At 37.3% G+C, this 5,847-nt stretch overlaps 1 long non-coding RNA gene across 2 annotated transcripts; it reads left to right on the top strand.

Annotated features, from left to right (window-relative positions):
* Positions 1 to 3,430: 3,430 nt before the first annotated feature.
* LOC149261529 (uncharacterized) lies at positions 3,431 to 5,056 on the top strand. 2 transcript variants are annotated; one of them, XR_016248477.1, is made up of 5 exons: positions 3,431 to 4,044; positions 4,211 to 4,281; positions 4,406 to 4,456; positions 4,595 to 4,638; positions 4,736 to 5,056. It is a non-coding gene; the product is annotated as an uncharacterized LOC149261529 (long non-coding RNA). The 2 variants fall into 2 exon arrangements; XR_016248476.1 differs by having other exon boundaries at positions 4,211 to 4,456.
* Positions 5,057 to 5,847: the final 791 nt, after the last annotated feature.

Here is a 5,847-nt window from a genome sequence, read left to right as displayed (position 1 = left end):
GGGGGTACTCCACTCCTTAGGCTTTTCCTTACTAGGTTCCATATTTCCTTGAGGTATCATGGGTTATTATTTTTTCCTTTTTCCTCTAGGCCTCAAATTCACATTGCTTAGTTTTTTAGCTCATATGCCAACAAGTACATTTCTTCCCCTAGACCAAACATCCCAAGAGTACCTTAGTTCCCAACACCCATGCCACAATTTTTTTCCCAACTCACTAACCACAAAGGTCCACACCATTCTTGGCATGCTACACCATTTAGCGTATAGCTTAGTGACCAAACCACTAGACTGTCGATCGACTATTGACCAAGTTCTTCCATGATCCTAGTGTCTATAAATTATTTTGTTTACCTATATAACCAATTTGGTCTTTCATATTTCAGAAAAGGGAGGCCTTTATTTCCCTCGTGGAAGTAGCTACACAAAGTTGCACCTCATCCGGCTACGTTGTGCCATTAGACCTCTATTAGGTGCAGTATAGGTTCTATAAATGTACCAACATTTAATTTTTCAATCCGGATAGTTCGTGAACTTCGAGATGCGGCACTGGAAATGTTAGAGAAATCCCTTGGCAACCTTCAAAACAAATGCTAGTTTATCTTGCGTATTAATCTCATCAATAAATGAAATCCTACACTAAAAGAGTATTCAAGAAAACATCAATCCAAACAATTAAACCATGTGGGAAATAAAAGGAAATTAACAATGCGAAAGGAAATTCAGAATGGAAATTATAACTGGAAACCAAACAGTGTCGACACAATATCGAGAGACTGTAAATGCTGGAAGGAATTCAAAAGAAATTCAAAATCATTATGCATGTACTAATTCTGCTTGTACTAATTATGTGTGAAATTAACTTGAAAGCATCAGCAAGTAAATCTACTGCGTAAATAACTTACGAAAGAAATTAAATTAATATGAATCTCTCGCCTTCCTTGTCCCTGAAAATGAATCGTGTAGAACTATCCAAAAGTTTATGGGGAAATTACAATAGCAATTAAACATTATCGATGTCGAACATAGTGCAATTCCCTTTTTATAAATGTTGGCTTTCAAAACTATAAATACTCAAGTCGATCTCAAGTTCTGGAATATTAACTAAATGGGTCTGGATCAATTCGAGTTTAACGTTAGATCTCATAAAGGAAAATCTGATCTGGACGCAATTTGATACTCCAAGCACAACCCTTGATGCAGTGAATGAAATAGGAACAATTTGCAGCAAATCAAATTAACTTTAAAACTGAAGATAAAATATTGTAGAAAATTAAATGACATTAACTTGAAGAAGGAAAAGAGAATGAAAGTGTTTAAATAAACTCACACAGTAAATAATAATCTAAATGCTAATTAATTTAAGAACTATAGAGCGGTGTCGAGCTGGTCTGGCGGCCAACCCAACCATCTCACACCCTCAATTAACCTAGTTCACATAGTAATCAAAATCATTAGATGCAATAAATGAATAGACAAAGCATGGATGAAAATTGCTTCAATTAATTCCTGAAAACACAGTCTTTTACATCAAGCAGACAACATTCAACTCCAGCAAGACGAGAGGAGCGATCCGCTGGTGATAAACGCGTGATGCTACATTGGGACAGCTCCTCTTCCCTTCTGCGCACTCCCTTCGTGCGCACTGCCTCTGGCTTGATCAATTTCATAGTTTCTGTCTATCTAATTAATAGACTCATTTATGTTTTCTCCAGTCAATTTCTTATATAGACATCGAATTACATACTGGGCCTTTTAATTCAGCCAATTAAAATATAGAATATTATTAGTTTTAACAATTTTCCGAAATAAGAATTAGTTTGAAATTGAGTGTCGAAAGAGGGAACGATTCTAGTGAATCGTTCCTCTTTTCCTGGAGTAGCTGTTGTTGGAAGGTACGATTCAACTGCCCTTTAATTCCGTGTAATGAATTGCCCAGTCACTACTACGCCCCTCGTGGCCTTCAGATACAGTGCTAGAAGATTCAGTCATAATGGATTCCCAGCCAAGGGTAATCTTGCCACCAAGCAATATTCAACGCAAATGAGAAATGGATTCACAAACTCACTGGGAAATATCTCTGGAATATAAAGTGGCACCAACGCAGAAGAGATGCCAATACCAATATTAGCAAGCAACCAACATGTTGTGGCACTCAAAAAAGCATTGATATCGCATTGAATTGAAATGACCTCCTCCTACAATGCACCTCCAGTAAACGATCCAACAGTGGCACCATAAGGCACCATAAGGTTTAGATTTTCCAGATACCATTGTAAGCTGAGATGGAGGCGCGCTTGCAGTGTGGGCACCGAGTAACAATATGAACCCTTTCCACAGTTGTGCACCTCCAGTTATCGATTGAACTACTAGAAACTTGAATTTCTAATCAATCAATCTGATGTGCAGAGATAGCAGGGAGATGTCAATTAACTTGCATTGATATGGGGCCCAAGTTATGTGCTCGAATTCCAAGTGTCCCTTTCCACAAAAGTTAAATTATGTATTAGCTTCCTTCATTATCAGCATATTATATCAGAATTACCATCTTCATAATCGCCTAGCTCATCTGTTATGAATCCTAACACAGTTGTTGCTAGGAGAAGTGGAAGGCAAGTTTAAGCATAAGTTCCAATTGCAAGGGGTGAAAGAATAGTCAATATAAATGAAACCGACAAGATATTTTCATCGTAGCTTCAGGACTAACATTTGGATTTACTACAATATTGAGGCCTAACACTGATTGAGTGAGGACCTTTATAGACATTGAGGTAAGATCAGTCCCGTGGCAATAATCAAGGCCATCTCTCCACTCCAGCAAGTATGTCAAGGGCATGTCTTCTCGTTCCATCTGTAGCATGCTCTTTCATGTGTTGAGAGCTTGCCAAAGTGCATAGTCCATGTATCTTGCCCAACAATATTGGCCACAATTCAAGCCCCATGAACTGGAGGATTTGAGTATAGGCACAACTTCAACCACAATGATATCATTGTAAGAGTTTGCATGTTGCTAACAAAATACCACTACCTTCATGAATAGAGCATAAGACCAGGTTTGAGTTCAGCATAGTGCAGGAAGCCATAAAATGGTGCAGGTAGGTAAATGCAATGGTGCAGGCACATAAATGCAATGGTGCAGGCACGTCCCAAAGTATAATCAAACTGGTTTTAATCCTGCAACATACAAACCTTAATTAAACTCTCATTAATTCTATTTTAATCCTGTTAAAACAAAGAAGTAACAAATACTCTTCGAAAATAATCATTTAGCTAATCGATTGCATGAGAGAAATAAATAAAAATAAGACAAAATGGAGACCCAACAGCCTCATTTGTCCTAACATCGACCAAGGATGCGCTCCAAGCTTTTGAATCTAGCTTATTATAACTCTACGCCCTTTTTATTGTTCCATTGGTGGGATATTATGGAAACCGTAAATAATGGATGGTATAAGGAACCCCGTCCCCGTACTGAAGAATGTACCCTATAGTGAATGCGGTCTTAACTATTTTGGTTTGCATCTCGCCTCTGGTTTGGCATATCCCACTCTCTTACCGCCACGACAACCCCCTTCACATGAGCACAAGTGACCATGATTATTGTGCAGCAGTGGATTGTCAGTTGACAATGGAGAGTTAATCCCACTAACCCTAATTCTCTTGTCTTTTCGCCATGGTTGATGGATGGTATGCCTCAGTCTTCTCGAATCTTTGAGTCTGTTATCCCTACTCCACGAACCTAGGGGTTCCACTTCAGGTTCATACATTTAGTAAGATGGCCAATCTTAAGTGGGCAAGGACAATAACCCGATGGTTTTTCATAGGTGTATAGGATTCGATTTCCTGTCACAAGAAAATTTACTAATTTTCGTAAATACCTCCTACAGTTCTGTGATTTTCGATTTCCCTTTTTTCTATTTGCCTTGCGAATTTGTCCATAGATGTAGTGTCTTCTACTTCTTCCACCTAGGGAGCAAGCACTCGTGTTGATGGACAGCTTCATCGCTTTCGTCAAGGTTGAGAAGCCCTCTGAGCTATTCTAGTCAGGTAACATAGTGAATTCCTCTATTGGTAGAACCACCCCATATTTTCTCAGTTGTCCAAGTATCGAATGAATTTCTTATCACATCAATTTATTTCTATAGGAATTTGGGGCATATTATAGTCTTTGCCTGATTTTTTGGGAGATATTCTAAGCATTGGGGTGCTGTAGGTGCAACAAGCTTCCACCCAGTGTTTTTGTTCAAAATTTTGGGCTTGGATTCAAGTGATAACCCTGCACAGGTAATTGAACAACCCTTGCTTATTGATTTGAGGAATTTCATCATTATTTATGGTCAATACTCATCAGGGACATTAAGTTCAAAAAGAAGGCAGGTTCATCTGATTGTTCGACGATGCTTGGTAGGAGGGTATTGATGGGTTTTGCTTCTGCTGCAACAGAGTCACGAATTTCAGAGTAATTCCTTCCCTTCGGTACACTCACGGGTTTGACACATTATTTCAAAATTTCCTATTAAGTTTTGAATCTATGTTACCATTAACACAGGGTATTGTTTCAAGTTTTGCTATTAACCTCCTTTGTAATTTGTAACAGGGTTGGGACTTCAGTCACCTTGACTTTTCCCAGGCAACCCAAGGGTGAAAATTTTGTTTTTCTAAAAACCTGGTTTTGTTGATTCGAATCTAACTCATGCAGGTTGGGTTTAATTTATTTTTGTTATTTTCATTTCTACAGGTGAACCCCTGCTTAATACCATGATGTCTCAAATAACTAATAATGGATTATCCCTTGGCACCTCTGCGCATATTTTTTTTTATTACAGGTCGGTCTACTTTATTCTTAAGGGAAGAAGTGGCGAGATTTATTTTGTTAAGGTTCAAATTTACCTTTCCTCGACTGCGCTAGTCTCGATCTGAAGATATACTTAGCAGATTTGTGCATAGTTTCATTTTGTTTAATTTTGAGAACTCAATTGAGGCTTCACAACCATGCTCTGTAATTTAACGCTAAATCTGTACTAAACTAAAAGAAAGGGTTGGTCCCCTATATCTACTTGTTTCCTCTCTGATATATATATTAGACTCCTTTCTAATAAGTTAATTCAAAGTTGTTTAGTTTTATTTACATGATTCTTCGAATGATCGACTAGAGAGGTGCAATACTTATAATACTTTGTTGTTCCAGGGTTGAAATTTGTGATACCTTCTACCATATGTGAAATTTATGTTCAGACATACACTATGATGATTTATTTATTTTTTTCTGTTGGTTGTTCATATCTCAATGCTATGCCAATGGCTCTGGTTATTGCTCATAATTTTTTTATTTCCATCTTGGCTTGACAAGTCTTAGTCTTAACCCCAACCGAATTGGGCTGAAATATAATTAAATTTACTTCTTAGTACAATCATGGTACCATAGTTGGGTCAAAATATTCTTTTTTTATAGATATTCCAAGTGAGAAAATGTTGGAAATGATGAAGGCTGAGTTCCAAACTAATAGTTACTAGTTTAATTTATATCGTACATCACTCTCTAGAATGATTGTTGGGTTTTCATAATTGTGGTCTACTCCTTGAATTAATTATTCTTATATTATTTTTTAGATTGGTTATATGGTAGCTGTAGTTACCATCGTTTGTGCTCTCCGACCTGGTATCCTATCTAAATTTAATCTTCTTCCCTTTTTGAAGCTATAGAAAATTTCGTCAATCTAAAATTGAACTAATAAGTTTACGTTTAGTTTCCATGCATATGCGGTCAGTTTATGTGTGTTTCACTACCAGTGTGGATACCATAAGTATGTGTGTCTATCGCTAAAGTAGTATGATTTATTTATGAGTTAG

The sequence above is a fragment of the Pinus tabuliformis genome, chromosome 6, assembly GCF_031772625.1.
Source record: "Pinus tabuliformis cultivar Carrire ecotype Pingquan chromosome 6, CPIR1, whole genome shotgun sequence".
Lineage (NCBI taxonomy): Eukaryota > Viridiplantae > Streptophyta > Pinopsida > Pinales > Pinaceae > Pinus > Pinus tabuliformis.
This window is presented reverse-complemented; position numbering and strand designations above follow the sequence as displayed.